At 43.0% G+C, this 27,610-nt stretch overlaps 1 non-coding gene across 1 annotated transcript; it reads left to right on the forward strand.

Moving 5' to 3' along the window:
* The first annotated feature begins 3,710 nt into the window (after window positions 1–3,710).
* Window positions 3,711–3,846, forward strand: LOC114813542. Its single transcript, XR_003761259.1, has one exon. It is a non-coding gene; the product is annotated as a small nucleolar RNA SNORA50 (small nucleolar RNA).
* The last annotated feature ends 23,764 nt before the right edge of the window (window positions 3,847–27,610 follow it).

Consider the following 27,610-nt stretch of genomic DNA (forward strand, 5'->3'; position numbering starts at 1 on the left):
AACAACTCCAGTGGTTGCCTATCAACCTCCACTCCAAACAAAAAGTCCTCACTCTAGGCTTCAAGGCTCTACATCACCTTGCCCCTTCCTACCTCTCCTCCCTCCTCTCTTTCTACTGCCCACCCCGCACGCTCTGCTCCTCTGCCGCCCACCTCCTCACTGTCCCTCGGTCTTGCCTATCCCGCCTTCGACCCCTGGGCCACGTCCTCCTGCGGTCCTGGAATGCCCTCCCTCCTCACCTCCACCAAACTAATTCTCTTCCCCTCTTCAAAACCCTACTTAAAACTCACCTCCTCCAAGAGGCCTTCCCAGACTGAGCTCCCCTTCTTCCTCTACTCCCTCTACCGCCCCCCCTTTACCTCTCCGCAGCTTAACTCTCTTTTCCCCCCATCTCCCTCTGCTCCTCCCCCTCTCCCTTCCCATCCCCTCAGCACTGTACTCGTCTGCTCAACTGTATATATTTTCATTACCCTATTTATTTTGTTAATGAAATGTATATCACCTTGATTCTATTTAGTTGCCATTGTTTTTATGAGATGTTCTTCCCCTTGACTCTATTTATTGCCATTGTTCTTGTCTGTCTGTCTCCCCTCAGTTAGACTATAAGCCCATCAAACGGCAGGGTCTGTCTCTATCTGTTGCCGACTTGTTTATTCCAAGCGCTTAGTACAGTGCTCTGCACATAGTAAGCGCTCAATAAATACTATTGAGTGAGTGAATGAAAGGTTGGACAAAGTCCCTGTCCCACCTGGGGCTCACACTCTTAATGTCCTATTTACAGATGAGGTATCTGAGGCCCAAAGAAGCAAAGTGACTTGCCCAAGGTCACACAGCAGAAAAGTGGTGGAGCTGGGATTAGAAACCCGGTCCTACCTACTGACTCCCAGATCCATGCTCTATCCACTAGGCCCGCTGCTTGGTAGCCTTTCATCCTTTTCCAAAATACAGGGGTTTAGAGCAGACCAGATCATCTGATTCATTTCAACCATGGCCTAGTGAGAAGCACCATGGCCAAATGGAAAGACCCCGGGTGTGGGAGTCAAAGAACTTAGGTTCTAACCCCAGCTCCACCACTTGTCTGCTGTGTGACCTTGGGGAAATCACTTAACTTCTCAATGCCTCAGTGACCTCATCTGTAAAATGGGGATTAAGATTAAGGCTGTGAGCCCCTTGTGGGTTAAGGACTGTGTCAGGCCTGCAATCTCGGTGTCATCCTTGACTTGTCTCTCTTGTTCACCCCACACATTCTATCCTTTACCAAGACCTGCCGGTTTCACCTCTACAATATCGCCAAGATCCGCCCTTTCCTCTCCATCCAAACGGCTACCTTACTGTTACGGGCTCTCGTTATATCCCGGCTAGACTACTGTGTCAGCCTTCTCTCTGACCTCCCTTCCTCCTCTCTCGCCCCGCTCCAGTCTATTCTTCACTCCGCTGCCCGGCTCATCTTCCTGCAGAAACGATCTGGGCATGTCACTCCCCTTCTTAAACAACTCAAGTCGTTGCCTGTCAACCTCCGCTCCAAACAAAAACTCCTCACTCTAGGCTTCGAGGCTCTCCATCACCTTGCCCCTTCCTACCTCTCCTCCCTTCTCTCTTTCTACCGCCCACCCCGCACGCTCCGCTCCTCTGCCGCCCACCTCCTCGCCGTCCCTCGGTCTCGCCTATCCCGCCGTCGACCCCTGGGTCACGTCCTCCCGCGGTCCCGGAACGCCCTCCCTCCTCACCTCCGCCAAACTGATTCTCTTCCCCTCTTCAAAACCCTACTTAAAACTCACCTCCTCCGAGAGGCGTTCCCAGACTGAGCTCCTCTTCTCCCTCTACTCCCTCTGCCATCCCCCCTTTACCTCTCCGCAGCTAAACCCTCATTTTCCCCTTTTCCCTCTGCTCCTCCACCTCTCCCTTCCCATCCCCACAGCACTGTACTCGTCCGCTCAACTGTATATATTTTCGTTACCCTATTAATTTTGTTAATGAATTGTACATCGCCTTGATTCTATTTAGTTGCCATTGTTTTTACGAGATGTTCTTCCCCTTGACTCTGTTTATTGCCATTTTTCTCGTCTGTCCTTCTCCCCCGATTAGGCTGTAAGCCCGTCAAACGGCAGGGACTGTCTCTATCTGTTGCCGACTTGTTCATCCCAAGCGCTTAGTACAGTGCTCTGCACATAGTAAGCGCTCAATAAATACTATTGAATGAATGAATGAACCTGATTATCTTGCATCTATCCCAGCATTTACTACAGTGCCTGCACATAGTAAGCACTTAAAAAATACCACAAAAACAAACAGAACAAGTTTTTGTTTGGACTGTGCTCATTTTGACCTTGACTGAGAGGTCCAGTTAGATCATGTCACCTAATAATGCCTTCAGAGATGGGGGTAATTTTTCCTGTTTAGAGGTAATCAAGGTATTTAGATATGAGGGTGATTAGAGGAGAATGGTGGGTCACTGTAGGAATGGGCAAAAGATCCAAATGACTAAGAGAGGATGGCCTGGTAGGAAAGGCTATTTTTATTAAACGTGGCTGTGAGTAACTTCCAATTGTTCTAAAACTGCACAATCAATCAGTTTCAATTCTATGGCATATATTTAGGTTATTCCAAGTCCTGCCTCCACCAACACTCCACCCTCCAATCTCCTCCCAATGATCTGGTGTCCAAAGACATGCTGCCTCTCCAAGGCTGTATGGACATATGAGTACCTGAAAGAGACAGTTTTGCAAGAAGTGGTAAAACCTCAAATCCCTATAAAGACACGACAGAAGTTGCCAATTGAAGAGGCATTGTCTGGGTAAGAATTGGATTAAAATGTATGATGTCAAGCCAATTTAAACTTCCACATTGTTTTCAAATGCAACTCAGGACTGATTGATATAGCTTCCTCTGTACACATTTTTTAACTTACCCTAATGGAAAAGTTCCAGGCTCCTCTTCTACTTTACTGTCTTGGCAGAAAGCGGACCCGTGAATCATAGGCACACATGCATGAGCACATGAGGGAAGGAAAGAATCACTTGCGTTTCTTATATTCAACTTTATCCTTTCTTTCTTGGCTTTTCTTTTTCAGTGATATTCTTAAAAAGAAAAGCCAAAACTGTCAAAGTGATAAGGCAGAAACTTTCCACCTCTGATAGGGCAGTTGCAAATCTTCATGAGGCCTGGATTCACCAGGCTTCTGGGCCCCAACTAGTCACCACTCCAACCTTTCTGTCCTGCTTGGCTCTCTGTTCCTCCCACAGGTGAATTGGTGGTTTGCCAAGGGGCCTCTCCAGCCAAGTATCAGGTTTATCATCTCCTTTGACCGTCATTCATTCATTCCCAGGAGGAGAGTGGGACAAGATCGTGTTTATTCATTCAATCATTTATTGAGCGCTTACTTTGTGTGTTTACTTATTCTATTGTAATCTCCCAAGTGCTAAGTGCAGTGCTGTGTACACAATAAGTGCTCAATAAATATTCATAATTGTGGTATTTGTTAAGTGCTTACTATGGGCCAGGCACTGTACTAAGTGCTGGGGGTGGGGTGGATACAAGCAAATTGTGTTGGCTACAGTCCCTGTCCCGCATGAGGCTCACAGTCTTAATCCCCATTTTACAGATGAGGTAACCAAGGCCCAGAGAAGTTAAGTGACTTGTCCAAGACCACATAGCAGACAGATTTGCAGAGCCAGGGTTAGAACCCATGAGCTTCTGACTCCCAGGCCTCGGAGCACTGTCTTTGAATCCATGAAAAGCCTCATCCGTGGCTTGATGGGCTACGCAGCGGTGCAAAATTATGAGTTTGTTTATAACTGGGGCTTCTTGGTTAAACCCAAGTGGCTCTTTTAAGAACAAGTGACATTTTAGCAGATGGAATCTTGGCTTGTAGTGCGAGGGGTGCTGAACCTTAAAAAATATAGTTGGGCTTGGTCAGGGGCATGATAGAACAACGTTCGGGCAAGCAATTACTTCTAACCCCTATTCAATAACAATTTCCAACTAGGTAGCATGGGGAGAAAGCTGCAGCAGTAATAAAAACAAATCTACATCTCCAGCCCTCATTGCTGACCTCCCTGCTACCTCCTCTCCCTACTTCATTCCATGCTCCACTCTGCTGTCGGATCGCCTTTCTAAAAAAACGTTCAGGTCTCATTTTCCCACTTAACAGTGTCCATTCATTGTCCACCCACCTCCACATCAAACTCCTTACCATCGGTTTTAAAGCACTCAATTTACCTTGTCCCCCACCTTTCATTCATTCAATCAAATCATATTTACTGAGTGCTTACTGTGTGCAGAGCACTGTAATAAGTGCGTGGGAAGCAGCATGGCATAGCCCTCAGAAGGTCACGGGTTCTAATTCCAGCTCCGCCCATTGTCTGCTGTGACTTGAGCCAAGTCACTTCACTTCTCTGTGCCTCAGTTACTTCATCTGTAAAATGGGAATCAAGACAGCCCCACTGAGGCAGGGACTGTATCCAGCCTGATTAGTTGTCCACCTGCGTGCTTAGTACACTACCTGGCACACAGTGAGCACTTAAATACCATAATTATTGTTGGGAGTGCAGTTCTCCTTTTTGTCTCCTCCAACCCAACCTGCACACTTCACTCCTCTAATGTCAACCTACGCACTGAACCTCCATCTCCATCACTGTCCAACCCCATGAGCCCTTATCCACCCCAATGCTTAGTACAGTGCCTGACACACAGTAAGCCTACTTAAAGCTCACCTCCTCCAAGAGGCCTTCCCAGACTGAGCTCCCCTTTTCCCTCTGCTCCCTCTACCCCACCCCCCTTCACCTCTCTGCAGCTAACCCCTCTTCTCCCCCCTTTCCCTCTGCTCCTCCCCCTCTCCTGTCTCATCCCCTCAGAACTGTACTCATCCGCTCAACTGTATATATCTTCATTACTCTATTTTGTTAATGAGATGTACATCACCTTGATTCTATTTATTTGCTACTGTTTTAATGAGATGTTCTTCCACTTGATTCTATTTACTGCCATTGTGCTTGTCTGTCTGTCTCCCACGATTAGACTGTAAGCCCGTCAAAGGGTAGGGACTGTCTCTATCTGTTACCAATTTGTACATTCCAAGCACTTAGTATAGTGCTCTGCACATAGTAAGCGCTCAATAAATACTATTGAGTGAATTGAATGAATGAATGAATTTATCCACTATGTCATGTTGCTATTGATTGATTGTTTTCTTCCTAAAGGCAGGAGAGGTGGGCTGATTGGTGACTGAAAGGGGTGCCAGGGACAAGGGTATTTTCTTCACCACCTACCACTACCTACTACTGGTTCTAACATGGCCCCTATATGGAGGGACCTCCACAGAATGCCTCCATCTCTACAATAAGCTTCTAACTCTGCAGTACACTTCCTCTGCTCCTGTGCCCAAGCTGAGGAGCACTGTTGGAGGAAATCCAGACAACTTTCTGACCTTGTTCACCTTAAATTTATTCTTATCTGTTTCAATTTGGCCCTCTCTACTGCTGGACAACAATGCTTCTCCTTCCTAATTCACTCCCACACCCACCACCCCACCAGCTTTTCCAGATATTTAATTCCCTTCTCAAACCTCCTGCCCACCATCCCAACTGTATCTTTCCCCTAATGACCTGGCTACCTACTTCATCAACAAAACTGAAATCATCAGGTGTGATCTCCTGACTTAGCACATAAGTGCTTAATACATGTCATTTAAAAAGTACATATATTTATTATTTTGCTACTGCCTCAGCAGCAGGCTGCAATGAGTTGCCTCTCCGGCCCTTTCCTTATGGGAAGGAAGTGTGCTTACTAAGTTGTACTGTACTCTCCCAAGCACTTAGATCAGTGCTCTGCAAATGGTAAACTCTCAATAAATCCCATTGATTGATCGATTGGTGGTAATGCGAACATTGGCAGTGGCAGAATCCCCATCTTTCTGAGCCTAGGCTACAGAAAATAAGGGGGCCTAGCCCCTGCTCTGGCTCCCTTGCTCATTGCCGCCATCCACTTCCCCTCTCTCACCCAGAAGCTCTAGCTCTCCACCATTTGCCACCTTTCACCATCTCCACCTGTTCAACCTTCTTAGTGAGTGAAATTATTTGGTTTGATTATTGGATCCCAGTATTTTTATGCATTTTGATTTTTGCCTCCCCAGTTCATGAGGAGGCTTGCACACCCTCAGTGTACATGTCAAGAGGATGATTGGGTTGCAGTGAGTGGGTATCGTGATTTAATTAGGGAAGGCTTCTTGGAGGAGGGAGGCTTACTTAGCATTGGCTTTAAGTCAATCAGTCAATGGTATTTATTGAATGTTTATTGTGGGCAGAGCACTCTACTAAGCTCTTGGGAGATTACAATACAACAGAGTTAGCAGAAAAGTTAGCAGAAAAGTTCCCTGTCCACAAAGAACTTACAGTCTAGAGGTGGAGACAGACATTAGTATAAATAATATTAAATTTAATGTTATGTACCTAAATTGTGTGGGGAGAACATCAAATGCCCAAAGGTCAAAGATCCAAGTGCATAGACAATGCAGAAGGGAGAGGAGCCAGGGAATCAATCAATTGATGATATTTATTGAGCACTTACTATGTGTAGAGCACATGTGGGAGATTACATGCCCATAATGGACTTAAAGTCTATGGGGAGTTTGTAGTCTAGATTTTAATGCACTCAATTGGCTTGTCCCCTCCTGTCTTACCTTGCTGTTTTCCTACTACAACCCAGCCCTCTCACTTCATTCCTCTAATGTTAACCAACTCACGGTACCCTGATCATGTCTATCTTGCCACCGACCCCTTTTCCACTTGCTCTCTCTGACCTGAAACTCGCTCCCAGTTCATCTCTGAAAGACAATCAGTCTCTCCACTTTCAAAGCCTTATAAAGATCATAGCATTTCTAAGAAGCCTTCCCCAACTTCCTCAACCTCATCTTATAATATCTACAAGATCCGCCCTTTCCTCTCCACCCAAACGGCTATAATAATAATAATAATGTTGGTATTTGTTAAGCGCTTACTATGTGCTGAGCACTGTTCTAAGCGCTGGGGTAGACATAGGGGAATCAGGTTGTCCCACGTGGGGCTCACAGTCTTAATCCCCATTTTACAGATGAGGGAACTGAGGCACAGAGAAGTTAAGTGACTTGCCCACAGTCACACAGCCGACAAGTGGCAGAGCTGGGATTCGAACTCATGAGCCCTGACTCCAAAGCCCGTGCTCTTTCCACTGAGCCACGCTGCTTCTCTATCTTACTGGTACAGGCTCTCATAATATCCCGGCTGGATTATTGTGTCAGCCTTCTCTCTGATGTCCCTTCCTCCTGTCTCTCCCTGCTCTAGTCTATTCTTCATTCCGTTGCCCGGATCATCTTCCTGCAGAAATGCTCTGGGCATGTCACTTCCCTTCTTAAAAACCTCCAGTGGTTGCCTATCAACCTCCGCACGAAACAAAAACTTCTCACTCTAGGCTTCAAGGCTCTCTATCACCTTGCCCCCTCCTACCTCTCCTCCCTTCTCTCTTTCTACTGCCCACCCTGTAGGCTCCACTCCTCTGCCACCCACCTCCTCACCATCTCCCGTTCTCACCTATCCCGCTGTCGACCCCTGGGCCACGTCCTCCCGCTATCGTGGAATGCCCTCCCTCCTCACCTCCGCCAAACTAATTCTCTTCCCCTCTTCAAAGCCCTACAGAGAGCTCACCTGCTCCAAGAGGCCTTCGCAGACTGAGCTTCCCCTTTTCCCTCTGCTCCCTCTGCTGCCTCTCTGCGTCCCCTTCACCTCCCCTCAGCTAAGTCCCCTTTCCCCCATTTCCCTCTGCTCCTCCCCCTCTCCCTTCCTCTCCCCCCAGCACTATGATCATCTGTTCATTTGTATATATTTTTATTACCCTATTTATTTTAATGAGATCTACATCCCCTTGATTCTATTTATTGCTGTTATTTTTGTCTGTCTGTCCCTCCCGATTAGACTGTAAGCCCGTCATTGGGCAGAGATTGTCTCTATCTGTTGCCAAATTGTACATTCCAAGTGCTTAATACAGTGCTCTGCACATAGTAAGTGCTCAATAAATATTATTGAATGAATGAATGAATAAATGAATCTCCCCTACCCCTCCCTTTTAAGTCACCCTGGCACTTGGACTTGTGCCCTTTATTCACCCCATCCTCATTCCCACAGCACTTAGGTTCATATCCATAATTCATTTCTATGAATATCTAATAATAATAATAATGTTGGTATTTGTTAAGCGCTTACTATGTGCCGAGCACTGTTCTAAGCGCTGGGGTAGACATAGGGGAATCAGGTTGTCCCACGTGGGGCTCACAGTCTTAATCCCCATTTTACAGATGAGGGAACTGAGGCACAGAGAAGTTAAGTGACTTGCCCACAGTCACACAGCCGACAAGTGGCAGAGCTGGGATTCGAACTCATGAGCCCTGACTCCAAAGCCCGTGCTCTTTCCACTGAGCCACGCTGCTTCTCGTATCTGTCTCCCCCTCTAAACTGAAAGTTCTTTGTGTGGCAGTGTCTGCCAACTTTGTTACATTGTACTCTCCAAAGCACTTAGTACAGTGCTCTGCACACAGTAACTTCTCAATGAATACCATTGAAGATAGCATGGGGAGGACATTAGAGGATAGAAAAACAGCAAGAGTCTAGGGTAAGATACAGTTAGTAGGTGAGCTTGACAGGGGGAAGAGCCTGACCTGGGAAGAAATGGGCCAAGAAAGCTGATATGTGGGATGGAGAAAGCTGTTTGGAAGCCCTGAAGCCAGTGGGGAAGAGGAACAAAAATGGTTTCTTTTGAGCAGTGAAAGGAAGCCTCTTGCATGAAGAGAAGAACTGTTGCCTAGTTGACAGAGCATGGGTGTGGGAGTCTGAAGGCCTGGTCCTAATCCCGGCTCCACCACTTGTCTGCTGGGTGACCTTGGGCATGTCACTTAATTTCTCAGGGCCTCAGTTACCTCATCTTTAAAATGGGGATTAAGACTATGACCCTCATGTGGGGTGTGGACTGTGTCGAACTTGATTAGCTTGTTTCTAATTTAGCTCTATGTAGAGTGTCTGACACCTAAGGGAGTACTTAACATATATCATAAAAAATCCCAACACACATTTTAAAACCCCTAGATTTGGCCTCTCCCAACCTGCCTCCAATCTGCCCTGAGGCTGTGCTTTTGTCCTGGCAGATGCTGGTCCCTATGTGAAATGGTTTGGGAAATCTCAATTCAGTTAATGGCATTCTTATATAACTTCATTAGCAACTAAAGCTTTGGTAGATGGCCAATTTGTTTCCCTGACTATTCATTTTAGAGGAAGAGTCCACACTCTCTTTAAGCAATAGATAGCCCTTTCTGTCAGAGCTGGGGATAGGCAATCCAAGGTGGAAGGAAAACTGTCCTTGCCTAAATTTTCCCTATCTGAAGGGGAGAGGGCCTCCTCCCCAGCACTGGAAACCTGCCTCTGGTGGGCAAGGGTGGGCTAAGTTTACCTCCTGAAAAGAGAAGAAGGCAAGAGCTCATCTGAGTCCTGAGCAAACCGAACCTGGGAATAATGAAGGCTGTATTTCCTGCATTTCCATAACAGTATTCATTAGCATATAGGTTCCACTGGGGCTCCCACCAGGTAAGCCAAATGATCAATCAATGGTATTTACTGAGTGTTACTGTGTGCAAAGCATCATACTAAGCACTTGAAAGTATAAAGCAGGGTGGTCTAGTGGATACAGCACTAACCTGGGAAACAGAAAGATTTAGGTTCTAATCCTGGCTCTGCCGCTTGTCTGTTCTGTAACCTTGGGCAAATCACTTAACTTCTCTGTGCCTCAGTTACCACCTCTGTGAAATAGGGATTAAGACTGTGAGCCCCATATGGGACATAGACTGTGTCCAACCTGATTAGCTCCTATCTACCCTAGGACTAGCACTTAGTACAGTGCTTGGAACATAGTAAGCAATTAACAAATATCAAAAAAACCCCAAAACCCCAACAACCCCAAAACAGCATTGGTAGACATTTTCCCTGCCCACAATGAGTTTATAGTATGGTGAGCTTAAGGTGAAGCAGCGTGGCTCAGTGGAAAGAGCACGGGCTTTGGAGTCACAGGTCATGGGTTCAAATCCCAGCTCTGCCACTTGTCGGCTGTGTGACTGTGGGCAAGTCACTTAACTTCTCTGTGCCTCAGTTCCCTCATCTGTAAAATGGGGATTAAGACTGTGAGCGCCTCGTGGGACAACCTGATTCCCCTGTGTCTACCCCAGCGCTTAGAACAGTTCTTGGCACATAGTAAGCGCTTAACAAATACCAACATTATTATTATTATAGTATAGAGGTCACCCAGTCACTCCATCCCATGGGAACTAGAAAGAAAAGCATCACTCAGGCTCAGAGATTGACTTTTTCTTTCAAGGCAGCAAATGGTGGCAAACACCCATTGCCATTAAATGTAAAGGCTCTGCTAAATCATCACTATTTCAGCTACTAATTAAGGACTAATGTTCATGGCAGAAGAGTCTACGAGGCAATAAATGGCTTTTGCAAGTGATTAAACACCCAAGCACGAGTATTTGATTACCACAAGGCCCATTCTCCTGAGGAGTTCGTTCATGCAATGAGCAGTTCTCTTATAATGGGGAGAAAAAAGTGATTCAGCAAATGAGACCTTGGAAATTGAAAGATGTCAGAATGCGTTTCTTCTTTCTTATGTGGGGAATTTTGGTAATCCTATTGCTCTATAGCTTCCTTGAGATGGGTGGCTGCTTGGTGGCTGAGAAAATAGTAATAACTTGGTATTTGTTAAGCGCTTACTATGTGCCAAGCACTGTTCTAAGCACTGGGTAGATACAAGATAATCAGACTGTCCCACGTGGGGCTCACAGTTTTAATCCCCATTTTCCAGATGAGGTAATTGAGGCACAGAGAAGTTAAGTGACTTACCCAAAGTCACACAGCTGACAAGTGGCGGAGTTGGGATTAGAACCCACATCCACTGACTCCCAAGCACGGGCTCATTCCACTGAGCCATGCGCAGATGATAAATGGAGGTGCTTTTTTATACATGAAGAAGATATGCTATTTCCAGGGTGCCGTAGTCAGTAAGAACTCATTAAGAACATCTCATATACCATTTAACCTGTTCCCATTTGGCCTCTGTGATGTAAAGACTTATAGGAGTTAAGGACAGGTATCTCTGTCAAAAATCCCTGGCAGCTGTGATTGCTGAGCTCTCAGGTTCTTAGGGCAGAAAAACTAATGCTGTTCTTAGAGATGTCAGAATCTGATGCCTTTCTCAGCTGATGCTTTTCATGCCAATTAGCATGCAATTGCATGATTTGCCTATTTCTTGTCTAGCTTTTTACTGTAATTCATGAATATATATTCAGCATTTGAAATGATTTCTATAGAAGTTTTGTTCAGTGACATTCTTGAATGATAGAGGTTTTTAGGTCAGAGGTTTGATGCAACCCAATTTTTAGCTCTTTTGCAAAGGATTCCAGAAATTAGCTATGATTGTTTATTGTCCAAGTCCTAAAACCAACTACATTCATTCATTCAATCGTATTTATTGAACGCTTACTACGAGCAGAGCTCTGTACTAAGTGCTTGGGATGTACAATTCACAGAGACAATTCCTGCCCACATATGAATTACATATGTATATGAATATATACATGGTGTATATGTATGTGTGTATATATGTGTGTGTGTGTATGTGTGAATATATGTGTGAAGCTCATAGGTACATAGCTGTAATTCATTTTGATGTCTGCTTCCCCTAGTAGACTGTAAGCTCCTTGTGGGTAGAGAACGTGTCTATCAACTTTGTTGTATTGTCCCTTGCAATACAAAAGACACTGCTCTGCACACAGTAAGTGCTAAATAAATAGCATTGATTGATTGAGTAGCTCTTTACTCACATAATATGGAAAGCTTTTATACAGACATCCCCCCAAACTTCTCTACAGTTCTATGTGTGTGCAGGTACCAAGATGTGTTGAACAGTTCTCTCGACATATTTTAGTGACCCAATCACCTCAAAGGTTGTACTTTTAATCTTGTGAAGGACTAAAGGCAAGAAACAAGTGATAATGAGGTGGAATCATTTTAATGTGAAGAACAACATCCTTTTGAGGGAGTTTCCTAGAGAAACACTGTCTCAGAAACTCCTTGGCATGAAATGCAAGCCAGCGTCGGCATTAAAAATGTCCTCACGCTGGCATGAACAAGGCTCTGATTTAAATGTAAATGAACTCTCAGTGCCAGTTTGTGAGAGGAGTGAGCTACGTCTGTTCAACCAGAGTGGGGAATGTTACAATATAACAAATGCCAGCAGAATTTCCTGATTTCCCTCACCCTTTCCCTGTATATGTGTGGCAGCTCCTTCCTTTAACTGCAGGAACCTACCTGGCTCTCCCTTGGGTCCCAAACTGAGGCAGTGGTGTCTGCTGGACTGTGATGTCTGGTGGATTGTGATGTGGCCCAGGCTATAATTTAGGGCTCAATATAGGAGACTGTAAGCTCGTTGTGGACAGGGAATGTGTCTGTTATATTGTACTGTACTCTCCCAAGCACTTAGTTCAGTGCCCTGCACACAGTAAATGCTCAATAAATAGGATGGATTGATTGCTTTTTGTCCTTGAACTAATCCTACCCCATCTCAACAATCCCATAATGTTTGGATGTTTGGATGGAGAAGGGGTGGATTCTGGAGATATTGTGAAGAAAGAACCCGGGATTTGGTTACTGATGGACTACCAACCACATCACCACCACTACCAACCACATCACATCACCAAGATGTGAATGTGGAAGAGTCAGTGAATGGAACTGAGAACCAATCGTCAGAGGGGTAGATGGAGAACCAGTGAACTATGGAGTCAGCAAAACCAAATACCGGTAACAGTACATGGTGAAGGAGGTGGTTAACAATTTCAAAGGAGGTCAAGAGGTCAAAGAGGACTAAGAGAGTTTAGAATCCTTTGGTGATTTTGAAAAGTGCAATTTTAGGGAAGCTAAGAGGTCAAAAACATGACGGCAGTGGGTCAAGAAGAGAGATGATGGAAAGGAAGTGAAGACAATAGATGTATTCAATCAATTCAAGGAGTTTGAGCAAGAATGGGAAGAAGGGAAATGAAGCCATTGCTGGAGGGAGCTGTGGGATCCCAGAAGCCTTTATTAAGGTAATAGAGATTTGAGCAAGTTTGTAAATTGAGTTAATGGAATCATCCCAGAGTCAGAGGACAAAGATAGTGGTAAGTCATGGAAGGAAAATGACAACAAATGTCTTTATGAGATGAAGATTGGATTTTGAAATTATTACGTGTGGGTAATAAGGCTTAAGACGTGGGTACTTAGCATCTTTTGAACAGGATGATGATTATTCTCTGTGTTTGACCCAATTAAGCCTAGGGTAATTTACTTGCCTCAGGTCACCCAGTAAAATAGGGGGGAGGCTAGGATTGAAACCAGAGTTCCTAGATGGCAATCTTCTTGAAAAATGGAACTATGGGCTCAAAGTCATCTTACTCCTGTGGATGTCAAAAACCAGTGCATTCTATTCCAAGTTTGTCCTTTCTCTGCCATTTATTGTCTAGTATACCTCCCTACTTCTGTGTGCCTGTGACAAGAAGATATTAATCTATCAATCAATCGTATTTATAGACAGTTTAGCGTGTGCAGAGCACTGTTCTAAGCACTTGGGAGAGTGTAATGCAATTGAGTTGGTAGATATGATCCCTGCCCACAGAGAATTTATAATCTAGAGGCATGGTTAATTTGTCCAGATATGTAGGTACCACTTTTTCCTGTGCTGTGTAAAACAGACTGAAAAACAGTCTGTGAAGACAACTTCTAGTGGATTACCAGATTTACAGCTTGCAACAAAAGAGGTTAAAAGCTAAGTGGAAATACAGCAAATGTAAAATAATACTCTGTGCAGAACTGCCTTGAAATATAATTTTCCTCTTTGAAACTGATGTAGCAAGTGATGTAGAGCTCAGTTCATACATTTTGTTTAACAAGCTTCTTCACTTAAGTTTATGGGGCTCAACCTCTTAACTAGGAACTGCAGATGATCACTAGGTTCTGAAGGCCGCTAATCTGACAAAAAATCTCTGAGCAATACAAGTTATGAGGTGAGTGATGGAAACTTGGCCAGTAACAAGATCCTTCATAAACTGGTCAACTCTCCCGAGCTTCCTCCTCCATCACATTTTGAACCGGACTTACAATGTGTTTTGGAAATGGTTTGAAAATTCACTGGCATAAGTTTGAAAATGTAAGGGAAGGTAGCGTGATGTAGTGGAAAGAGCTTGAAACCTGGAGTCAGGAGACAGTGAAGTAATCTTTATTCCTGTTCATGGAAAGCCACTATTTCTAGAAAATAGAAAAAATGAAAAGCAAAATGCTGATGGGATAAGTTATAATGTCTGGACCTGCTAAAACCTTATTACCAAGCCATAACAGCCCCCGACTGCACTATACCTATCATTTTAAGGCCCTGTCATACCTGTAAGAATTTGAATTTACTGCTTTGGGAAAAGAAGTTCCAGGCTCCAGTAGAGGATTTTTTTTTTCCTGTCTCATAATTCCAGGCCATGTTTTTGAAAATGCAGAGTTGCCGGGGAATTATGTGCAGTATAATTTCAACATTTAGCAATATGGAAATCAGGAAAAGCAAAGGAAAAAATCACCCCTTTGGATCTCTGTTAAAGGAGAGAAGCTGCTTGCTTTACCTCCCTTTACCCCCTAAAGAAAAATTATTTGATCATTAAAGCATAAAAGCATTCTCTTGCTTCCCTGGTGAGTTATTTCTTTTTAAAATAGCCCCCTTGTTAAAGGGATTAGAGACTAAGGGTCTAAATCAGGTGCTATTCAAGATGCATAGACACAGATATGTTCTTGCTAGCTTAAGCTCATTTTCAATACCCATTCCGGAAAATCAAGTGCTTCTGCTGTTGTTATGGCTGTCTATGAGAATCATTACAGATCCTGGCTGTCCGAGGGATTCATCCTGGCTTTGGAACATCTAGATCCCAGCCTGGCATCTATTTGTGACAGTCATGGAAAGTGGGTGCCGAACATTGGTCATTTGCATGCTTGTGAATATGCAGATTACAACCTGGCTTGTCTCCCTTTGAGATACCAAACAAAGAAGCAGCGTGGCGCGTGGCGCAGTGGAAAGAGCACGGGCTTTGGAGTCAGGGCTCATGAGTTCGAATCCCAGCTCTGCCACTTGTCAGCTGTGTGACTGTGGGCGAGTCACTTAACTTCTCTGTGCCTCAGTTCCCTCATCTGTAAAATGGGGATGAAGACTGTGAGCCCCACGTGGGACAACCTGATTCCCCTGTGTTTACCCCAGCGCTTAGAACAGTGCTCTGCACATAGTAAGCGCTTAACAAATACCAACATTAATTAATTAAAGATCCAGTCCAGCAGGGTTTTGAGTGGAAAACACTCTCACTGGTCAAATTCTTGACACCTAGAGGATTCAACCCTCAGGGTCTTTTGTAATATCTGTGTTTTGCTCCTTGCTCATTCACTAGGAAGTCTGAGATGACAGCTGTCCTTGGTTAGCTAAAAAAGGACCTTTTGTCCTTCCTTTCTGTGTCTTGAGACATTTCAAACCATGCAAGGTGAAATCAAACAACCTACAAATGTTCACATTTACCAAACAGCATTTTAAATCTGAAAACACTTTATGAGAGCCACATGTATTTTAATCAGTGATATAATGGTTCAAGGTGGTCAAAACTGTCACATAAATTTCCTGATCCTTATACACTGATATTTCTGCTATAAAATATAATTTATTTGGGAAGACAAAGACAGAGACATATAGACACATTTCCTCCCCAGCCACCATTTCTAGGCTTAAAAAAACTTGGTTGCTCTGAGTGGAGATGACTGTGTAGCTGTGTGCTATCAATCAATGAATCAATCATATTTATCAAGCACTTACCATGTGCAGAGAACCATACTAAGTGCTTGTGAAAGTACAATATAACGGATACATTCCTAACAATCAATTATATTTATTAAGTGCTTACTGTGTGCAAAACACTGTTCTAAGCACTTGGGATAATACAACAGTTAGTAGACATGGTCCCTCCTCACAAGGAGCTTACCTTCTAGAGAGGGAGACAGACATCAAAATAAATTATGGATATGTACATAAATGCTGAGGGACTGAGTGTAGGGTGAGTAAAGGGTACTAATCCAAGTGCCAGGGTGATACAGAACAGAGAGGGAATTGGGAAAATGAGGTCTTAGTTGGGGAAGGCCTCTTGGAGATGTTATTTTAATCAGGGTTTGAAAGTGGGAAGTGATTGTCTGTTGGATATGAAGGGAAAGAGAGAATCAGCCCAGTGGCAGGATCTAGATAAGAATAGGTAATGAGATAGAGGAGACTGAGACATAGTAACTAGGTTGGGAACAAAGTGAACATGCTGTGTTGCAGTAGAAAATCAGTGAGGTAAGATAAGAAGGGGGCAAGATAATTGAGTGCTCTAAAGCCAGTTGTAAGTAGTTTCTGCCCCCTTTAAGGATTGCACCTGGAGAGTTTTCAGTACTCTACCAGTCTCAGCTATGGGAAGAAGAGTCAAACATAGGCATATCCATTCCATCCCTAGCTTGGGCAGTGGCTAGCAAGTGGAGTCATTCTGCTACAAGTCAAAACTCAACTGTGCTGGGCCGCAGCGTTATGGAAGAGAGTCGAGGGCGAGGACTCAAATTTACTGCATGGACAAAAGCAATGGTAAACCACTTCTGTATTTTTACCAAGAAAACTCCATGGATACACTACAAGAATAATTGCAGATGGAAGTGTGGCATTCTGGGAGAGAAGTGTCTATGGAGTCACTACCAGTTGAAAACAACTTGACGGCCTAAACAAGACAGGTAGTTTCTGAGGTGGATAAGGAACCAGTGGATGTTCCATAGGAGTGGGGAAATATGAACTGAATTTTTTTTAAATGAAATGGGCAGCAGAGTGAAGAATGGACTGGTGTTGAAGAGAGACAGGAGGCAGTGAGGTCAGCAGGAAGTCAAGGTGGGCTAGGATAAGTGCTTGGATCAACGTAATAGAAGTTTGGATAGGGAGGAAAGGCCAGATTTCAGTGATGCTCTGAAGGTAAAATGGACAGGATTTGGTGACAGATTGAATATTTGCGTTGAATTAAAGAGAGGACTCAAGGATAATGCCAAGGTTGCAGGGTTATGAGACAGGGAGGATAGTGGCACAGTCTACAGTGATAGGAAAGTCAGGGAGAGGACAGAATTTGGGTGAGAAGATGAAGAGTTCTGTTGGACATGAATTCTGATTTGGAATGTGGAGTGTGGGAGAGAGTGAATTTCTGCCTAGGGGTTCTTTGGGGTTACTATGGCTCTAAGCTCATCATGACCCCTAAACTTTGCCTACATACGTGTATGTATAGGGACAATTCCAGATTCAGATGTGCATATTTAAGGTCCACTTTAGCTAATGATCCATAATCAGTTCACTAGGATTCCTGGCTGTTCTGGACAGGGAAAGCCCTCTGTGAAACTTCAAACTTGAATTCAAACTTGAATTCGATTCCCTGCTTTATTCTGTTAGACTACATATCAGTTCTAGAGCTAAAATTTGGATCATAAGGAACCATAGGCCTGGAGAATTTGACTTTATGCTGGGGGATCAATTCAGTTTATTGCAATTTTATCTGTTAGGTCTAGGCTTACCTGGAGTCCTTGCATTCAGAAACTATAGCAACAAACATGTTTTCAGCAGAGCCCCTAACACTGTCATCATTGCATCTGAATGCTTTGGTGCTATTGTTGATTAATAATTTGGCTTCTCTTTGTTTTTGCCTACTCAACCTCCTAAAAAAATGGCAGTCTCATTATTCCTTCCTGGTTACGTGACATAAAATGAAGCAACTGAAAGAGGATGTGGCTTTCCAAGGTCATACAGGGAGTCAAAATAAAATTCAGGATTACAACTCCTGTTCCCCAAGTCTCAGTTAGCTACTTGGTTTCAGCTACTCATTGTTTCTAGAGATCACTTTTTCGTGGTTAGTCCTCACTCCCCTTAATCATGATGTTTGAGAAGCACTTACTACATGCCATGCACTGGGATAGATACAAGATAATTAGGTCAGGCACGATACCTGTCCCACATGGGGCTCACAGTCTTAAAGGGGTGAAAAAAGAGGAATTTAATCCCCATTTCACACACAAGGAAACTGAAGCACAGAGACTTGCCCAGGGTTACAGCAGACAAGTGGCAGAGTTGGGATTTAGAACCCAGGTCTTTGACTTCTAGACCTGTGTTTGTTCCACCTGGCCACTCTGCTTCCATGTTGTTTCCAACTTGTTGGGTCATGCAAGCTTCCAAAATGTCCCCTGGGCAAATGTAGGGCACAGATCAATGGTATTATGGTATTTATTGACTGTAAGCTCTCCATGGGCAGGGAACGTGTCTTCTCACTGTTATATTGTACTTTCCAAAGTGCTTAGTATAATCCTCTGCACACAGTAAGTACTAAATAAATATGATTGATTACTATGTGCAGAGAACTATACTAGGTGCTTGGGACAGTTCAATAAAATGGAGTTGACATTAGGAGCCATTACATGCACAAAGATCCTATGAGACTTGATTAAAGATCTCAAAGCATGTTGGTGGCAAGTTCAGGCCTCAGACTGTGGTTCTTTGACACTAAACAGTTAGTGATATTTATTGAGCGCTTACTATGTGCACAGAATGGTTCTAAGTGCTTGGGAGAGTACAGTACAAGAGAATTAGCAGACATGTTCCTGGCCCATAATGACCTTACAGTCTAGAGAAGAGCTTAATACTTTCAAGCCAAAGGTGAGGAATTTCTACTTCTCCTGGAGATGGATGGGGAGATATGAATGCAACAATCTTTGGAAAAATGATCTGGGCAGCAGAATGAAATATGGACTGGAGATGGGAGGATCTGTTAGGGGTAGTGATCAGCAAAGAGACACACACAGGAGTCAAAATGGGTTATGACAAGTACTTGCATCTGGGTGGTGGCAGTGGGATTGAGAGGAGGAAGTTGATTTTGGAAATATTCTGCTGCTAGAACTGACAGGATTTGATTATTTCCTAAATATGTGGGCAGAAGGCAGCATAGTCTAGTGGAAAGAGCATGAGACTAGGAGGTAGTAGTACTAAGATTCTAGTCCTGGCTCTACTGCTTAGCTGCTGTATATATTAGGCAAAGCAATTAACCTCTCAGTACCTCAATATCCTCATGGGTAAAATGAGGATATTTGCTGTCCTCCCCTTTGAGATCATGAAACTCATATGGACCAGGATTTTGTCCAATCTGCTGACCTTTCTTCCTCCTAGTGCTTAGCACTGTGTTTGGTCCTTAGTAAGGACTTAATAAATGACATTATTATCATTATTATTGTTGTTGTTGTTGTTCCTTTGGACTGTTATTACTGAAGTAGAGAGACGAGTCAGGGATAATGCCAAGTTTTCAGGTTTGTGAGACAGGGATGATGGTGGTGGTGTTGATGGAAAATGGAGGGGAGGAGAGGCCTTGAGTGGGAAAATGAGGAATTGATGTCAAACATATTGAGTTGAGGGTGTAAACAGGAGATCGGTGGACATCCTCCAACCACCCCATTGCTACATAGAGAGAGACATTTTTCTGATCTGCATCAGTTTGGATGCCCACAGCAAATACAAGGATATGTAATCAATGCACTTCAGGAGAGTCCCTCTTGAGGCCAAATATCCTGCTGAGTCCAGCTAGAAAACATGTGCCAAGACCCATAGTGGTCTTGATTTCCCCTCAGAGCTTCTAGCTGGAAAATATGAACTTCTGGAGGGAATATTTATACTATGTGTCCTCTAATTGAATGAGAAAATATAGATATGGAAGCTTAGTTCTTTTTACTTTGGTGTCATGCTATAATCAATCAATGGTATACAGTGAGCACTTACTGTGTGCAGAGCACCAAACTGTTTGGGAGAGTACAATACAACTATGCCTTCTTTGACTCCTTTTTGCTTTGTCTGACTCACTCCCTCTATTCATCCCCCCTTCCAGAATTTATGTACATATCTGTAATTTATATATTTATATTAATATCTGTCTTCTCTAAACTGAGAGTTTATTATTGGCAGGGAATGTCTCTGTTATTTTATTATATTGAATTTTCCCACGTGCTTAGTAAAGTGCTCTGCACATCAGAAGTGCTCAATAAATACAATCGACTTACTGACTGCCTACAATAAGATTACAGTCTATAAGTGCAGACATATTGTCCTTGCTAAGCACAAGATCTTCATCTGTTAAATCTCTATTTCTCTATGTGTCAGAAGGTGGAAATAGTAATGTGTCGGTCTCCCAAAGCTTGATCATACTAACAGTAATGGTCCCACATCCTTTAGCTTATAATCACTGCGTGCACTGGCGAGAATATTCAGCTGCTAAGAAGAAGCAATCGCAAGTTAAGGTGAGACTATGCCATGCTGCATACCATTAAGAAATTAGGTGTCACTTTCCCCCCACTGAGGCCTCCGTAATGATGCTGGATGGTTCGTCAAGGTGCTTTTGCTACTAATTAATTACAGGGCCTCGGCTGGTCTCTTTAATGACTTCCATTTCCCTCACTGATGAAGTGCAATCAAGGAAGTAGCAATGCTATTTGTAATGCTGCAGCTTAGCAACAGTGGTCATATATTTTCTCTCCTTTTTTTAAGCAAATTGGTTCCTAAAGCTATCTTTCTAAGATTATCGCTCACTGATTTGGGGGCTTGATATGAGGACAGCAGCATCATGTCAGGCGGGGATCTGCCCACACTTTCTGCATACGGTTCCTCTGGACAGACCTTCTCTTCTTCAAGAAACCAGGCAGAGGTTTCCTATTTCTCCTTCTAGTACAACAAATCAGGGGCTCTTGATGTGGGCCTGGGCAAAAGGGTTGGGAATCCCCATCCTTGGCTAGAATCTGTGGTTCAGATCCTTAGCCTGGGGGTTGAGTGGGTTGGCAGAGCCTCCAAGAATATAAGGACAGAGAAGAAAATATTACCATTTTGGGATTTTTTTTTTAAGTTCCTGAAACTCTTCTGAAACAGCAGAGAATCCAGGCTCACTTTCCATATCTCAGGAGAGTTCTTTGAGCTGTGAATCCCAAGAGTGAGCACTACATTACTTTGATGACTACTCTTCACTGAACAGCACTCAAACCAGTTGTGCATCCCTCTAATGCTGTTCAAACCTACATTTTCCCAGTTGGTTGAGAGCTGATATATTTGTCACTTACTTCTTATCTCCCAAGCTCATCATTCTTTTTTCTTTAATTGTATTTAAGTGCTTACTATGTGCCAGGCATTATGTTAAGCACTGGGGTAGGTATAAGGTAATCAAATTGGACACAGTCCATGTGCCACCAAGTTCCACAAAGTGCTCACGCCTACAGATGAGGTAAATGAGGCACAGAGACATGAAGTCACTTGCTCAAGGTCACACAGCAGACAAGTGGCAGAGCGGGGATTAGAACCCAGTTGCTTCTCACTCCCAGGCCCATGCTCTATCCACTAGGCTTGCTGCTTCTCAGTTTTAACAGAGCTCTGCATACAATAAGTAGTCTGAAATACCATTGAGTGATTGATTTTAGCAGGTAATTAGATAAGGCTAAAATTGACTTGATATCACCAGATAGAAGATATTGTTCTCTTGGATTTTGAAAGATATTTTTAATATATTTTCCATTTCAAGAGAATGTCATAATAGTGATACATCTAGTTGCATGATAGTCATTAAAGTCCTGAGCAAATTAAACTTGGCTCATGTCCTTTAATGATTTTAAAATTCTTACTTGACCATCCTCTGATTTCAGGCCAGATGCTGCTTTACCAGGGCTGGTATGAGCTCTGCCTTCCCATCAAAATTCCTTCAGGGCAGGAGTCAGGGCTTCTGTGCTCTTCCAAGCACTTGGTTATGGTGCTCTCCCTCCTTTGTATCTTTATTCCTGTTCCACTACACCCAAGATCACATTCTCATTTCTCTGGTCACTAACCCTCCTCCCTGAAACACTGTCTCCCTTCTAATCTGGCATGGCACTGTTCTCCCATCTTCTCTACCCTCCTGAAATTACGCTTCTCCAGGAGATCTCTGATTAATCTCTCATCTCTCCACCCTCTTACCTTTTAACTGCCACTTCAGCACTTCTGCGTCACCTAAACACTTGGGTACTTCCCCCTCCCACCACCACTGAGTTGCTGGGAGCATTTATGTTCACATCTTTATTCTCTATTGCTTTTCTTTACGTGATTCATTTCAGTGTCTACCTCCCCCATTTAATTGTAACCCACAACCTTGGCATTATCTTTGACTCATCTCTCCCCTTCAATCCACATAGTCAGTCACTAAATCGTGTTGGTTTTATTGTACATTTGTGAAATTTGTGTTAATAATAACTCATAATAATTAAAATAGCAACAGTATTTATTAAGTTCTTGCTATGTGGCAAGAATTACACTGAGAATTGAGTATATAATGTTTGTCTCCTCCGCTGTAGACGTAAGCTCATTGTGGGCAGGGGAATGTGTCGTTTATTTTTGTATTGTACTTTCCCAAACATTTAGTAAAGTGCTTTGAACACAGTAAGCACTTAAAAATAATAAAACTAATAATGATGGTATTTGTTAAGTGCTTACTATGTGACAGGCACTGTACTAAGTGCAGGGGTGGATACAAGCAAATCGGGTTGGAAACAGTCCCCGCCCATGTGGGGCTCACAGTCTCAATCCCTACTTTTCAAATGAGGTAACTGAGGTACAGAGAAGTAAACTTGCCCAAGGTGACACAGCAAACAAGTGGTGGAGTAGGATTAGAACTCATGACCTTCTGACTCCCAGTCCCATGCTCTGTCTACTATGCCATGATTCTTCATTCAATAAATAAGATCGAATGAATCAGCTAATATGATATAATCAGAACAGACAGTCCCACATGTACTTACATTCTAAGGGAGAGGGAAACAATATTTAAGCCCCATCTTACAGATGAGGAAACTGAGGTACCTAGACCTTAAATGACTTGCCCAAAGGTTATATAGCAGGAAAGTTGCAGCACTGGAATTAGAACTCAGGTCTCCTGACTCCCAGGTGTGTGCTTTTTCCACTAAGTCACACTACTTCTCATTTGTTCCTTTCCTTTTTTTCCAAACCACTACAACATTAGTTCAAGGCCTTACCTTTTCCTGCACTGACTAGTGAATCAGCCTCCCTACTGACCTCCAGGTCCCAGCTTCTCCACTCTCCAGTCAATACTTCACTATACAATGGATCAGTTTTCTTAAAAAAAAATTCTGATGTCTCTTCTATCCTTAAGTACTTTCAATGGTTTCCCATCCCTATCCACATCAAAAAGAAACTCCTTACAGTCAGATTCAGAGAAAACCACTTATCCTTGTTTTTCTTCCAGCCTGCACACATGGCCTAGTGGATAGAGTATGGGCCTGGGAGTCAAAAGTACCTGGGTTCTAATTCTGGCTCCTCCATTTGTCTGCTCTGCCACCTTAAGCACGTTACTTTACTTCTCTGGGCCTCAGTTACCTTTTCTGTAAAATGGGGATTAGTAAGGTGAGCCCCATGTGAGCCAGGGCCTCTATACAACCTAATTAATTTGTATCTCTCCCAGCGCTTAGTACAGTGCCTGGAAAATAGTAAGCCACCAAATGCCAGACCAAATACCATAAAAAAAAATAATACCAATCTACTCACTGTCCCTCACTCTCATATCACTTACCACGAATCCTTTGCTCATGCCCTCCCTCTTGCCTGGAACTCCTTCCCCCTACATATCCAACAAACCAGCATTCTTCCTGTCTTCAAAATTCTACTGAAATCATAACTACTTCAAGAAGGCTTCCTGAAATAAGTTCTTAACCACCCCATCCTATTTTCCTTCCATTCCTTCCATACCATTCTTATGCACTGGGTACTATCCCCCTAAGCATGTAAGTACTCACTCACCCTACCCCTTATGTACCTACTCCGTCACTTCTCCTACCTGTAATTTATTTTAGTGACTGTCTCACTGACTAGACTGTAAACTCCCTGTGGGCAGGGAGTTTTCTAATTGTACTTTCCAAGCGCTTAGTACAATGCTCTGCACACAGTAAGCACTCAATAAATACTATTGAATAAATGAATGAATGGACAAGGGGTGTGCCTACCAACTGTACTGTAGTTTCCCAAGTACATAGTACAATGCTATGCCCAGAGTTAGTGCTCAAAAAGGCTTCAGGTGGCCTTTCCTAAAAATCTAAACAACTCTAGGGGTAAGGCCTAGGTAAGACTGGGGCTATTCTGCAAAGTTTGGGGATTGATCCGTAAGTTGCTTCCATTGAAAGAATTGACGGAAGCTCAAGGGACTGGATAGCCAAATCTTTGGACTTGATTTACATTTCTGGCCTTCAGTTCCCTCCATCTTCCTTCCCCTTACTTTTTCCTCTTCCACAGTCATTGATTTCTCCAGCACCACTCAGCCCACTCTCAATTCAGAGGAGGTTCAAGGCTGTTAACGGGAAAAGATAACAGTTCCATTATACAATTTACCCTCCAGAAATATTGAAGTAACAGTAGATAACAAAACAATCGTGTTTGGCACTGGAAAAGGAAACACAAGTTTCATTTTGGGAACAGAGACAGCCCAGTTCAGTAAGTAGTGGGCGAAGTGCTCCAGATAGACACAACGTGGCATTCTGACTTTTCTCTCTTTTCTGTTTTTTTAGGATGACATATTTTCAGAAGAATTCAGTGAAGTGGAATTCAGAAGCCCTGAGTCACTGCCCCAACTCGGCTACTGAAAATACTGAAGGATCTTTGGCATCTTATTTACCCCTCTACAATTTAATTTCCCTCCTTAGGAAATGAGAATATCTAATACTTCAGAAATATCTCAGGAATTGGATTAGGTAAGTGTTTCTCAAAGTTGTAATTGTTTAATAGGACAACTGGAGGAGAGGGATGTTTAGGAACCTAAAGGAAGAAAGCTAGGAAAGGGGATCTTGGACATAGGAATCAGATGGAGAATGAAGGAGAATATTCTGAAGGGGAAAGAATGGGGAGCTGACAGGATTGAAACCTGGACACATAAGGAATGTAAGAAAAAGGGTTCAAGGTTCAAAATAGGTTTGAATGGTATAATGACCTTTCCAAAAGGATCCTAGGCTGAAAAGTTGGAAATCTCTAATTGAGGCATTGACTAGATTCTTTTCAATGCACAAGTGATTTCCTGGTTGTAAGTTTGAGTCCATTTAGAAGAAGTAGTATGGTCTAGTATAAAGAGCACAGGCTTGGGAGTCAGGGGATCTGGGTTCTAAGGCTGTTTCTGCAATTTGCCTTCTGGGTGACCTTAGGCAAGTCTCTTAAGTTACCTGTGCCTCTGTTTTGTCTTTTGCAAATTGGGGATTCAGTACTTGTTCTCCCTCCTATGTAGACTGTGAACCCCAAGTGGGAAAGGGATTGTGTAGAACCCGATGATCTCAGCTTTATCCCAGTACTTGGCATGTAGTAAGCCCTAATAAATAACACAATTATGAATTATTTCAAGTCACAGAGACAGTGATGCTCTGAATGCACTAACCTTGTTTTCTGAAAGAGAAAATTGCCCTTAATATGTCCCTAAATATTTCTCAAGGAGAGGTTGAGGCTTTGGAGGGTACGGAGTGTGGTATGTGGAAAGTGTTTAAAACTCCTCCACAATGAGTGTGGTATTAATCAGAGGCTTTATGATATTATCCATTTACCTTTCCAAAAATCAGTGACTCCTGATGCTAATTTGTTGATATAATCAGTCGATCATATTTATTAAGCACTTATTGTGTGCAGAGGACTGTATTAAGAGATTGGGAGAGTAAAACGGACAGTATAACGGACATAGTCCTTGCTTAATGTTCTTATCCCCGGTATAAAAAAGAACAACAAGCATATTTTGCAGTTAGATTATCCCCAAATAATGATAATAATGGCATTTGTTAAGTGCTTACTATGAGCCAAGCACTGTTTTAAGTGCTGGGCTAGATACAGGGTAATCAGGTTGTCCCACATGGGGTTCACAGGCTTCATCCCCATTTTACAGATGAGGTAACTGAGGCACAGAGAAGTTCAGTGATTTGCACAAAGTCACACAGCTGACAAATGGCAGAGGCGGGATTAGAACCCACGGCCTACAGTCTTTCCTTAGCACTTTCAAGCTGTGATGATATGCAACCCTTTTAGGGATGTTTTCTGGTTTAGTCAGAAGATCATATGTTTTCTGTCGTGGGACATAACCTCACCTAATGGTGAGAGTCATGAAAGAGTCTTCTCCAAAATAATCTGCAGACTGAGCACTGCATCTCTGCAAAGGTAATAGCTAGGTCAGATCCACTTCTCCCATAAATAAATGTTCTCTTTCTTTACAGAACCCTCAAATGCCTGCTTATTTACCTAGTTTTGCCTAATCAGGGAAATCAAATTGGTGTTAATTTCAATTTTGGGAAACAATCTTTGTTTTACATACATCATACCTTCCCTCAAATGCTAAAAACATTATGCTCTGGTTAGACTTCAGGAGGGTGGTTTAGAATTTTTTTTATGGTATTTGTTAAGCACATACTGTGTGCCAGGAACAGTATTAAGCGCTGCGGTAGATACAAGGTTGTAAGGGTGGACACAGTTCATGTCCCTCATTGGGCTCACAGTCTTAATCCCCATTTTTCAGATGAGGTAACTGAGGCCCAGAAAAGTGAAGTGACTAGCCCAGTGTCACATAGCAGACAAGTGACAGAGTTAGGATTAGAACCCAGGTCCTTCCGATTCCCAGGCCCATGCTTTCTATCCACTAGGTCATGCTGTACTGGGGGAAAATATCTCAATTACCAAGCTTGTGACAGTTCGTAGCACTACAAATGACAGCAGTAATTTTCAATTATATTTAAAAAAAAATCTAATTTGGATTTACACTGTCCAGGAGATGTTATGCATTCTTTTTTATAGTTTTCTAAGGAAGTACAGTCCTTGTGTAGAGAACCTAAGCCAGGAAGAAACCATCTTAAGTCATTGGGTCAAATCCTCTGCCTCGATTCTTGCAGTAAAACAATCATTGTTTGGAATTTGTCTCTTTTATGCTATAAAATCAGATAGAATTCATACTGCATGAATTACTGAGAATGGAAGTATGCCCAAGTTAGCTATGCTATTTTAATTCTATTCATCTGAATTCAGGCAGGACCAAATTAGAGTGTATTTCACAGACCTAATTTTAAGATGTGTCTTAATAATTGTCAGTTAAAATTTAAAATGAATGGAAAAAGAGAGAGCAAAGAGATTCACGTCAAATATGATTACACACACACACGCACACACTCGTTGATGACTTGCAAAGGGGTTGTAGTGCCAGTTAAGATGGAGAGAAGAGTTCTGTTACTAAATTTTCTAAAGGAGTTGTGAAGGGAAGAGAAGGTAACAAAGTATGCGCCATAAACTGAAGCATTGTTATGTATTTATAATAGTGGTAATTAAGTGTTTATAAAGTGCCAAGCACTGCAATAAATCCTGGGGTAGATGTACTATAAGTTGTCACCCATGGGACATACACTCTAAGGGGAAGGGAGAACACATA

The sequence above is a fragment of the Ornithorhynchus anatinus genome, chromosome 7, assembly GCF_004115215.2.
Source record: "Ornithorhynchus anatinus isolate Pmale09 chromosome 7, mOrnAna1.pri.v4, whole genome shotgun sequence".
Lineage (NCBI taxonomy): Eukaryota > Metazoa > Chordata > Mammalia > Monotremata > Ornithorhynchidae > Ornithorhynchus > Ornithorhynchus anatinus.